Here is a 12500-nt window from a genome sequence, read left to right as displayed (position 1 = left end):
GGTAACCAATTGTTTGTTTGTTTGTATGGTGTTTTTACGTTGCATGGAACCAGTGGTTATTCAGCAACGGGACCAACGGCCTTAAGATATGCCTAACCTAACGTACATAAAGCACTTGTCATATTCAAAGTAAGATGCAACGTGCTCCTGTGCAAACAAAGCACCGACAATCAGCTGTGACCTCGGGTCTTTTATTCTGGTCACCTCGGGTCAATCTGCTTCGGTCAGCAATGCCATCTGCTCGTCAAGAATCCTCATAAAAGAACCAGGCTGTCATTTCCAGTCACTTGCAATGTATTACGACCGATGGCTGTTACTGATGGCGACAATTGGTCCACCGTCGTAAATCGTGGCGTGACCTGTCATCGCGACAGGTAATCGACCGTAATGCGTCCGAATGCCAGTATTAGCCGTAATGCGTGTAATCTGGAAAGGAAATTTACTACGTGTGCGAACGGCTGAAGAATGATTCCGATAAACTGAATGATAACCATTCATTCTTATGATCCAAAAAGCGAAAAAAAAAAAAAAAAAAAAAAAAAAAAAACAAAAAAAAAAAAAAAAAAAAAAAACATTTCTTATGTGCTCATTACCTCGCAATCCGAACTTCTGCAGCATAGAATGACCATAATTAAAAACTCGAAAGAAAAAGCAATAAATGAGGAAACTTAAACAAAATGTAAGCTTCATACAAGGATGGACAATAATCTTTCCAGAAAGCGCAAGAAAAAAAATCTTATAAGTGCTCATTACCTCGCAATCCGAGCTTCTGCATAAAATGACCATGCTCAAAAAATCGAAAGAAAAAACAATAAATGAAGAAACTTAAAACAAAATGTAAACTTCATACATAAGGATGGACAATAATCTTTCATATTCACTATCGATAAAAATAGTGAATTGAAAGCGAATCTGGGAGTAACAGTCGTCAACTGACTTCCACTGTCTCTTATATAATTTAGGAATAATATGTGAATTACGTGAGAACCAAAAGGCAGTTTTGAAATGATAAATTGCACTCATGGGTCGGAGGACATTACCTGGATCACCCATATATATCAGTCTGAGAATTTATCATTCAACCAGAATCCCCGTGATAAATACAGAGAGAGAGAGAGAGAGAGAGAGAGAGAGAGAGAGAGAGAGAGAGAGAGAGAGAGAGAGAGAGCACTTCTATATGATACAGCTTTGATGAAATTAATTGGGAAAAGCACATAGGGTACTGCCTGGAAGGCCGCCGGAATCTTGTGTCATTCAATCTAATCACTCGTGCAGGAACTTAACGCTTTCCTCTGTATTTCCTGAATTCGGGTGAATTTTTTATTAGGAGGTTTGTTATCTTTGTGATGTCATGTCCATTTTCACACATTTCCTCATACTACCCAGTAAGCTTTCAGCCTTTTCATTAAAAATCATGCTTTGTAATGATTGACCATTACAATATTCAGAGATAAGCATTAACTTCTCTGACATTATTCACAAATCCTAACATGAAAACAAAAGAACAAGAGAGTAGTATGAATAAGGGATTCACAAGGTGAGAGAAAACAGTAGAGGAGGGATAACATTGTAACAGCTAAATAATTGAAAATTTATACTTGATAAACAGAAGTGCGCTCAAACTTTCAGTTCAAACAACGCACTTAAGAGGTTTTTTTTTTCTTTTTTTTACGATGCACAGAAAATTATGTCAAAAGATTGACAATGGAGAATATTAAGCTCCCTTTACAGAAGACCGAAATCTCTCTCTCTCTCTCTCTCTCTCTCTCTCTCTCTCTCTCTCTCTCTCTCTCTCTCTCTCTCTCTCTCTCATGAACAGCAAATGCCATTTCATATATTCAAGATAATAGACGGGTAAAGCTGCCCATAGGCAGAAACACTGTGTTGATGGAATTGTCTACGATATCACAAACCCGTCTCGTGAGAGAGACGGACGATTTCACCTTCAGGAAGTAAATTATAATAGAACTCCCGAACACACAGACAGGACTTGTGAGAAAAAACGGGCAACTTAATTTCAAGCTAGTTTCGGGTAAAATTAGCTTAAAAACCATGGTGATGCCTACTCATGTTACACTGACCTATCATCACCGGTATCAACTTCAACAAAGATGTTTCTGAAACTCATTTTTCATGACCATGGAATTCTTCTATAAAAAAAAAACCTACATGGTGTGGACTCTCTCAAGACTGGGAATGCCAATAATGACATAGAATGTTTTGGGAGAACCCGTTACAATACCCTACTTCTTCTTCTTCTTCTTCTTCTTCTTCTTCTTCTTCTTCTTCTTCTTCTTCTTCTTTCTTCTTCCGAGATAGGTAAGAAGATGACACCAAACATCATATTTACGATAGTGACGTGCGCATTTCTTCGTTCCTCTTTCGCCCAATGGCCGAAAGGCTTTCAAAATCGATAGCCAACTTTAACCAACGGCCTTAATTCAAAGGCAAACTATACCCAAAGACTTTCATTCAAACACTAACTATAGCCAAAGACTTTAATTCAAACGTTAACTATAGCCAGGGGTATAATCTGCATTAATATGATGATATCTTGGGCCACCGTAAGTAGCCAGTTGCTTTTGCTCTGGGGCCAGGGCGGCGACGGTTCTCACTTGGAACTTGCTTCTGGAAATCTGCCCATTACTCCGTAAAGATTACACTCTTCCTCGTGCTTCTACATTTTCCGTTTATCGATTTCAATGCTTGTCAGTCATCCATATGTTTAATAGATGTTATCTATAACAGGAGAAGCGAAATGAACAGTGGAGGAAACCAGTTCTTAGCCTCATGTTTTACCCACAGCAAAATATGTGGGAAAACAAGTAAAGGGTGCTCTGTCTTCGTTTAATTTAATCGCATAATAAAGCAAAAGACAGAGGGATTTGGAAAAGAAATTTGTTGCAATGTTGAAACAAGTGATGAAACTAACAATATCCCATTTAATTTTTGAGGTCTAACAAGATCCGTATTCGATAAACATAGATACCGAGGCTCCCGATATTTCTCAAAGCATATGATCAGCTTATTTTCATTTCAGTAAACAGTCCATTGACAGGAAATATTTCAAACCCTTTGCAACTCTAAAGAGGGATCTAATGCTGCCAAAACGGTAGCGACTGTTCGGAAGACTATCCGTACCAAATAAGAAGATATTATTAATGACAAAAGGTTGTAAGACCTTTCGTTCTACCACTGTTTTGTTGATGTAGCAAGCTGACGTCTGAAACCTTTTTCATTAAGACAAATTGCCTAGAGAGGTGATTTCCTTGTTCCCATCAATGAAAGTTATTGTGTACAACATCTTCAAACGTTTTCTATTTTCACAGTTTTACAAAATTTTTATTTTTTTACCGTTCGAGTCTGAACTACTTAGACAGTTCCTGCCACTCTTCTTTACCCTGACGAAAAGCTATGGACAAATACAGTGTTAATGGTCACCGTTTTCTTTGTTGTGAAACTAGTAAAAGCCCTTTTGGCAATATTAAGGATTATCAAGTTCAAAAGCGGCATGCTTGTGTGTTTGGATTGATCAAGATAACTGAGTTTTTTTTTTTTTTTTTTTTTTTTTTTTTTTTTTTTTTTTTTTGAGTTGGTTGCTGATTTTACTTGTATCTAGTTTATTTCCTGCTCTCATTTCCTTTGTTCGTTCTGGTTTATTCCGGTTCTCCGAAAGGATTCTTAGGAGGCCAATGACCTTTTAGCTTGTACCAGAAGAATGTGAGGTCATTTTGAATAATAATGAAATGATGAACTTCAACTCATCGAGTAACCAGAGCACTTTCATTTTTGCAGTGTTTTGACTCGCTTGCGAGTCATTTTCAAACTTCAAAAAGAGTTCCGTTGAAAAATGCACGAATAAAAAGGCTTAACATCATACAAGAACACAAATAGTGTCTAAAGGCAATTCGAAGTGTTAACAAAAATTGATATAAAAACGAAGAACAATTGGATACAGCTCAACCAACGACTAGGAGCGAAAAAATAAACAAAGCATTAAAACAAAAAACATATTCAAATATATTCAATCTTTGTTTTATTCACCCTTTGCCTTCCTTCTTATTTTTTCTTTCATTTGTTTTTGTTTTTATTTATCGGTTATATGTATTGTTATTTGTTTTATTTCAGTTTTCAGTCGTAGATCATGTCGTCTGGAACGATTCAGAGATGTCATAAACATTTAAAGCACTTACGAATTTTCTTCTTAAGACTTTTCCCTGCACTCATGCCAGACTGCCCAAAGGCCACTGGTGCCCAAAAAGTTAAAAAAAAAAAAAAAAAAAAACACAGAAGCCTTTGTTGTTGGTATCACAATTATTATACACTTTCATCCACCATCACTTTAGCCATTACAAAAAACTGGTGTCTGAATCAACGCCGAATTCTTGTAAACAAAAGACTTGATGCGGCGTCAAAAAGTGAACGTCATTCCTTTTAACAACTAGAGCGCAAAGTTACGTCGACGTCGAATTTTCCGAATCTGCTGCGCAAAGGCCGAAGGGGGGTGGGGACACCCCCCCCCCCCCACTCTTGTCCAAGACTGAAGTGGATACGGGAAATCGGAACCTGGTCGTTGTTTCTAGAGATTCTTTAATTCGAATTAATAAAGTGGAAAGAAACATAAAATTTAGGCCGAAGACCAGCGTTGGGACCTATGAGGTCATTCAAGGCTAAAAGGGAAATTAAGAGTCGGAAAGTGTTAAATGTGTAACAGGAGGGACACCTCGTAGTTGCACTATGAAACAACTGTTAGGAGATGGAGGGAAGTAAGATGGAAGAAAGGAAATATGAACGGAGGTAGCATACAAAGAATGAAAGGGGTTGGAGGCAGAGACCGAAGGGACACTGCAAAGAACCTTAAGTCATGCCTACAGTGCACCACGTAAGATTCACTGACGGCGCTACCCCTCCTCTACGGGATTATTCGAATAAATTATAGGAGTACCAGAACAGCATCTATAGCAAAAGACAGGAAGGTCGCTTCTGAACAGATTGAACGCCCACGGCAGAAAAAAATAAAGGCAAGGTGGTTTCGAAACAATCTTTTAATCAGTCCCAAAATGAAAAGAGGTTCAATGAAGGAACCACCAAACCCAACAATATCCCAAACTGGGACAAACAGGTCATAGGTCGGCATGACACTTAAGCAACATGGCTGAAGACAAGAACGTCGGACGTGGTAACAAAATAGCAAATTTACTGGCGGCCAATTTGATAGTTTGAACTGTCTGATCATTCAAAGATGCGTTTGCAGTAATCTGAACATGGATAGGAGTTTTTCTGTAGGTAGATATTCAAAGACGCTAAAGTTTATATTACGATGTCCAATACTTCTACTGCTGATGTTGCTACTACTATCTGCTGTAACAGTGCCAGGCAAATAATAACTTGGAGATATAAATATCGAAGGTTCTAATTTAATAATAATAATAATAATAATAATAATAATAGTTTTTTAATGTATCATTAACCAAGTTTTAAAATCTTACAATAATTATTAATAGAGAAGACAATGAGGTCAATAAACCCCCAATCATCGTTAATTACTCTGCAAAGATTACGTCGCAGACGTACACGAGAAAGGGTACGTTCAGTACGTCTCCTGGTGTCCGGAAAATGCGTGAAGGTCAAATTTTAGATTTGGACATGACTAGTATTTAACTCGTTACTACGTCGATAATTAAGCACGATGCTGAAATACTGCGCCTCTCTTATCACTAAAATAATATAGTGAATATAATAGGCGATAAAAATCGAGGATATTAAGGGAAAAATACAAAGTAATTCTGAGCGTATTGTAAAGAACGTAGCCTTTATGAAATCAACGCGTACTGGTCGGACGAATAATACTGACATTTTTACATTTTAAAAATCGGCAGGACGAACAGGTTCATGTCCTAATTTGGTCCAGGACAGATGGGGAAAATAGATCTCAAGCAGGGGGAAGCAACCGACCCACCGACTTGAAGAAAAAGGAGGATTATAGGGATTTCTCTTTGTTTTCTAATAGCGGACCTATTGTTTCTGTATTTCCAGTTATTTTCTGTAATATCTTTCCAGCGAACACCTTATTGTTCAGACGCTTGAATTTCAAGTCACTGGGAACAGCGTTCGAATTCTGAATAATAATAATAATAATAATAATAATAATAATAATAATAATAATAATAATAATAATAATAATAATAAAAATCCCAAATATGAACATTAGCCAATTACTGACAAATAATGACATGCAAGAAAGGCGCATTATAAGAGAAACTTTTTAATAAAGCAATATTAAATCAATTCGCACAACGCGGCCGGGGTCCTTTAACAAAATAAATAATAAAATAATATAAAATCAATACGCGCAACGCAGCCATCCTTTCAACAAAATAATAATAATAATAATAATAATAATAATAATAATAATAATAATAATAATAATAATATATCACAGTCAATAAACAAATAGATCAAATTATAAGTCGATTTTGGGGTTAGTATTCTTCTAGTGGTCAACGTTTCTCTCGGTATCATCCGAGCATGAGTTTAATTGACTCCTCCTGATGAATCATATCGGCGCAACTCGCCAGTTGTAATAACAGAGAAATAATAATAATAATAATAATAATAATAATAATAATAATAATAATAATAGCAAGACCAGCAACAAAAACAGCACTGAGTTCAGCATTCCCTTGCCACAGAGTCCAAAGCAGTCAAAGACCGATTACAGAACTGATGATTGCTGATCCTTAGAGCGCGTTAAAAAAGCATGACGCAATACCAGGTACCTGAGCTTCATTGAAACTATGAATGATTTTTCTCGGAAAGTGTGTGTCACTACTCGAGTTTTTTTTTGGATAAAGATAATAAATCTGGTTCACTCTTATGAAAAAAAAAATGGGAAGATACATTGAAAAATAATCATGTCAAATGCCTTGGAGTACACGTTATTTTCGTCTACACTGATTCCTGTATTTCATATCTATTTGCTCTATAATAAGAGGCAGAAAGACTGGGACCAATCAAGATATTCGTAAATAAAAAAGGACCCTGTGCAAATTAGAGAGAGAGAGAGAGAGAGAGAGAGAGAGAGAGAGAGAGAGAGAGAGAGAGAGAGAGAGAGAGAGGTACTCAACGATTTCATTACGAGAAAAGACATAATCACTGCCCAAGAAAACGAGAAAGAGGAAGACAAAGCACTCCACAATTTTTCCCACCCCGAAAAAATAATGATCGGTCACAAAAAAAAAATTACAAAAAACAATGAATTACACAAAAAAAATCAAATCCTGCGAATCTTCGCAATATCACAAGCAACTCCATAATAATAAAAGGCTAAGTCAGCGGATTGCCAAACACTCAAACAATCGTCCACGATTAGCAGCATCCATCGTTTACGACCCCTGTTTTTGCACCAGCGGAGGTGAGAACCAGGTCGAGAATCCAGACATTTATTCCATCTTATATGTTCTGGCGGCAAGAAGAAGTGTCTCACTCCAAATCCTTCACTTGCGACTCATTCAGTTTTTTGTTCGGCCATTCCCTCTGCATGGATTCTGCAACTCGTGTGTTATTCAATCTTTTAAAGCGCATCTTTTTTTTTAAACGATACAGAACTTGGAGAACTGGTGCGGAGAACGTGCTGTTGAAGTTCTCCTCTTATTTTAGAAGAATGGATTTTGATTAAATTAAACGTATGGTAGCAAAACATTAAGACGGCGAAAATTCACGAAATCGAACTGACGATAGAAGTAGTAACGAATTTGTACTTTAATTTTAGGGGAATTATTGATTTAAAATGTCAAGAGATGAGAGAAATAAATAAGACTTTACTTCAGAAACAAGCTTATCTTTTTGTATAAAAGTCCGCGGTCATGTATTAAGTAGCATAGTTTATAAATGTTCACTTTGTTCTACGACTATCTGAACGGTAGATCACTTCAACTGCAAAGATTCGCAGCTCAAGTTGACAAGTTGATGGTATAAATAGAATGCGAAGTCGTGGACTTTTCATCTTTATATAGAATGCGACATTGAATCTATTGACGTCTCTCGAATCGAATAATCCTATTTGCAGTTTTGTCTCGACGAGACCCTCAGAGACTTAATGGTTGGGCAAGAGCAAAATTACAAAGCATGTCCCCCACTTCCTATCTAGCGAACAAAAAGGAAAAACCCCTCATCACAATACAATGTCCAAATCACAGCAGTAATGTCATCGCAGCAAAGGTACTTGTTAGAATAATTAGTGAAAAGAGCTAGCATGACTTACCATTCCTTCCGCGTTGACTTCAGGGCAACACGATGACCAAGTACAGTCGCCGGCTGCCTGAACAACCTGCCAAGGATATTACGAAGCCCGGCAATCATACCCGTAGGCGTCCTGCGTGTCTGTCCCGCGGGTGGTTTCTTAATGGCGGCCCAGCCTTCCTCCTCGGGCCGAGACTGGCCTCAAGCTTCGACGTCACCGTGGCTGGCTGGATGGTTGCCTTCCCCTCCAGTCCTTCAGCAACGTAGGACTTGCCTGGAAAGAGACAAAAGGATTGTTAAAGGTAATAGGATAAAATGGCAGAAAATTGAGGTCGATCGGCGCTCATGTTGGACACGCAACTTGTTCTTTCATACTGATATCATTCCTTGCACTCTCCAATTAACAGAGCTGTATGTAATCATTTAAACTAAACAAATTTCATTCTGGAATTGCAGGCAATTATTTGTTTCCTTTCATACTCAAGTGGAGAAAAGTAGCAAACGTGTACCTCAATAAGAATTAAAATTAGCAGTTTTGCGTTTATGCTCAACTCTGACTTTTATCAGTTTGTCCTTCGTGGCTTTGAATTAGGATCAGTAATCGACTCGGAAGCTAGTTCAAATTTGGACTAACAGAAATGAGTGAATACGATGAATTAGCGTCGTATAAACAAACTTCTTATTAATCACAACCATACATAGGGATACATAGTATATACATATATATATATATATATATATATATATATATATATATATATATATATATGTGTGTGTGTGTGTGTGTGTGTGTGTGTGTGTATACACACGTGTATATATATATATATATATATATATGTATAAGTCTTAGGGTTGGGACACTGGCAAAGCCTAATTTTTGGAAGGGACAATTTTGGGCTTCTTGATCAAGTGCCCACTCGCCTCACGTTTGCCTTGTCCGTGGATCGCTTCTGTTCAACTTGCTACATACGGGCACCAGGGTCTACTGAGGTCAGGAAGGCTATGGGGCTAGCAACCTCATTCCCAAGGCATACCCTCTAAAGGGGAAATATTTGTAAGGTGATATTTAACACACACACACACACACACACATATATACACACACACACAATATATATATATATATATATATATATATATATATATATATATATATATATATATATAGTAGTATGTATATAATAAGAATCACTCCTTTACTTAGATTCACTCACTGACGCAATAACTACATGACTCCGCACGAACGAAATATTTTTCTGAGAAGACAATGAATCGCATAATAACTGTAAAATCTATAATCAATCATTTCAGAGGAAAAAACGAGTGTTTATGATTAAAGAAAAACTAAATATACCCACGATACAGACATTCATACTTACGCAGACACACATATATATGTGTGTGTGTGTGTGTGTGTGTGTGTGTGTGTGTGTGTGTGTGTGTGTGAACTGTGATTACAGATTATATTGTCTGAACTTATCAAGAGAATTATAAAGGTTAAACAACAAGGCCAATATGGAAGAAAGTCCATCAGTTCTTTCGATCACGCATCATAAAATAATAAATATGTAGAAGGTCAAGGTTCACTATCATTGTTGTTCAGTGATTGACGAATCTACATTCCGGTCACACACACAAACACACACACACACTTTCACCTCAATAAACATGTTATTATTATTAGCTCAATGGCCTCAATCCGAAACACTCATAAACGTATTATCATTATCAGCTCTCTGGCCTCAATCTCAAACACTCTCACTCACACAGGATCACGCAAGTTCGTTGCAAGGGTCAGTAATGGTACGGGAAACTAGTGTGCTAACGCCTGCAGCATTTTATTACCGGTTACCAATCCAAGCTCTGACCAGACCCATTGTTGTTTAAATTTACTAATCGAATGATAAGTGGAGTTTGCTTAGGCATTGTTATTAAAAAAAGCAAAGGCCTTGACTTGGCTACCAATCCGACCCTTTCTTCCGGGCTCTGATCATCATCTTCATTCATTTTTTTTTATTATTAAATAAGAAAGATGTTATACATGACGTTAGCAAAGATAGTTTGGGAAAATAAATAAGTCACGGGCTATAATTATTATCTTATTTTCTTTTTATTATTAAATAAGAAAGTTCATACAAAACGCTAGCAAAGATATTTTGTGTAAATAAAATACGTCAGAGAGAGAGAGAGAGAGAGAGAGAGAGAGAGAGAGAGAGAGAGAGAGAGAATGTTCCTCACGTCCCCTAGCAAAAGTTGTACAGGGAATGAACTAGTATATAAATACGAATTTCCCAACGGGTGGAATTAACTTACGAGCCAACAAAAACATGACGATATTCCGACCGTCTTAAAGATTAACCTTACAAGAGCAACTTACACGTCTGAGAAAGGCGACACCTAAAATTCATATATATCTCTGTCAATAACACTCATTACGACAAATGACGCTCTGGCATTACGACCTTGATTTAGCGCTCACTGGTCGCATACCGCAAGTGGTCGCCGTCTAACTGTGATCGCCAGAGTGCAATATCGCCTCAGGTCACTTTATTCTTGGTTAATGCGAATGTCACACCTGAAAAAAAAGGCCATGAAGACCGACGAAAAGTTCGCTTTGTAACAAATACAGGTTGAGTTTTGAGACAAAGACCAGTTTTTCGTTTTTTTATATATATAATATATATTACGGTGCTGCATTACACTTTGTTATGCGGTAAGCAGGAATGTATGCTGTTTTGTCTTTTACTATAAGGAATATAACGATGTAACTGGCTCATTGTATTGTAAACATAATTTACTGGTGAATTAACGTCAGACGATGTACTAGCCACAGCATCATTACAAGAAGTACAGAACACTGAACAACAAATCAACTTTGGCGTCTACGAACACACGTAGTACACTACGTCAGACCCTTATATAAAATCATCACATATTACTATTAACGACAAAGCCTCGAGACATGGCGAGGTGAATTAAACCTTCAGGGTGTCTGCTAACGGATTCTATAACACCAATGTGTCAGTGACTGATCCACATTAGCTGAGTCAATTCTATGAAGTCAAGTCATGCACTGCTACATGCCCATGCTTGGATACCTGGCTTCTACGGTTTACCTTTTGTAGGGCAGAAAATCAAGGGTTTTAGGTGTCAGATAAATGACACGAATACATACATACATGCACATACATACACACATACATACATACATACATACATGTAATTTATTGCTTGTATGTATGTGTGTATTCATCTATGCATTTATGTATGTGTATATATTTATGTATATATATTTATATATATATATATATATATATATATTGTGTATAATATAACCATAGTATATGGCTACTTGAAAAATGAAACAATGGCGTGCATGATTTGTTGCCTATAAAGCATTCTCAACCAAACTCTAAAAAAAAAAAAAAAAAATTATAAAGGAAAATCCAGGTTTTGTCAAAACAACTAACCTTAAAGGAATATAAAAGTATCTTAGTGCATACAATGTAATTACGCTGAGGTTAATTTCCACATAAGGAAGAGATGTCTTGGATTAACTGAAGCACCTGCTTAACCAAGGAAAGACTAAGTACATTAGCATGAATTACTGATATAATCTTGAGTTTCTCACTTCAATTTCCTTTCGCAAAACTGGACCAAGAGTATGGATACATGGACTTAATAAATATTATTTTGACTTATTAGCTGCACGAACGGAACTCCTAAGATGTTTCTTGAGCAATATTATTGCATCCTTTAATCATGCTACTGCTGGACCTGTCAATTCTATGTGATTTTTCGCATAAGCGGTCAAAAAAACACTGTCCTTTTCACCTGTTCAAACGAAATATTCGTGTTTATTTATTCCTGAACAATTTTGGCCAGGATACATAATAATCAAAGTCCTTGCATGGGATTTTATAAACAGTGATATTTCACAGGTGAAGTCAATTTCTTATAAAATTGTTTTTAAAGTACTAATATATGAAAAGATTATACTTACACTGAATATTTTAATCACTGATTTGATGAATTATAGCATATGGAATACATCAAACAAAGGTCATTCTTGACACTTTATCATAAAATACTTTCATAACATATTCTTGCAGGTATCCAAATTATGACATAAATATTTTTTTCTAATGCTCCGAGTTCGTTGTACAAGAATTTGTGAATGACAACGCGTAACGCTCACATGAACATTGAGAATGTAGATTTTTATATTACTCTCATTTTCTGTACGTAAGTTGAATTTC

At 36.6% G+C, this 12500-nt stretch overlaps 1 protein-coding gene across 1 annotated transcript in view; it reads right to left on the bottom strand.

Annotated features, from left to right (window-relative positions):
- LOC135216044 (gametogenetin-like) overlaps nucleotides 1–12500 on the bottom strand; it is a 255490-nt gene that overhangs the window by 187845 nt on the left and 55145 nt on the right. Inside the window, exon 2 of the mRNA XM_064251006.1 lies at nucleotides 8264–8515. The gene's annotated coding sequence lies outside the window, so the exon portion shown is untranslated. The remainder of the gene's footprint in view (nucleotides 1–8263; nucleotides 8516–12500) is intronic.

Source organism: Macrobrachium nipponense, chromosome 6 (genome assembly GCF_015104395.2).
Source record: "Macrobrachium nipponense isolate FS-2020 chromosome 6, ASM1510439v2, whole genome shotgun sequence".
NCBI classification, from domain to species: domain Eukaryota; kingdom Metazoa; phylum Arthropoda; class Malacostraca; order Decapoda; family Palaemonidae; genus Macrobrachium; species Macrobrachium nipponense.
This window is presented reverse-complemented; position numbering and strand designations above follow the sequence as displayed.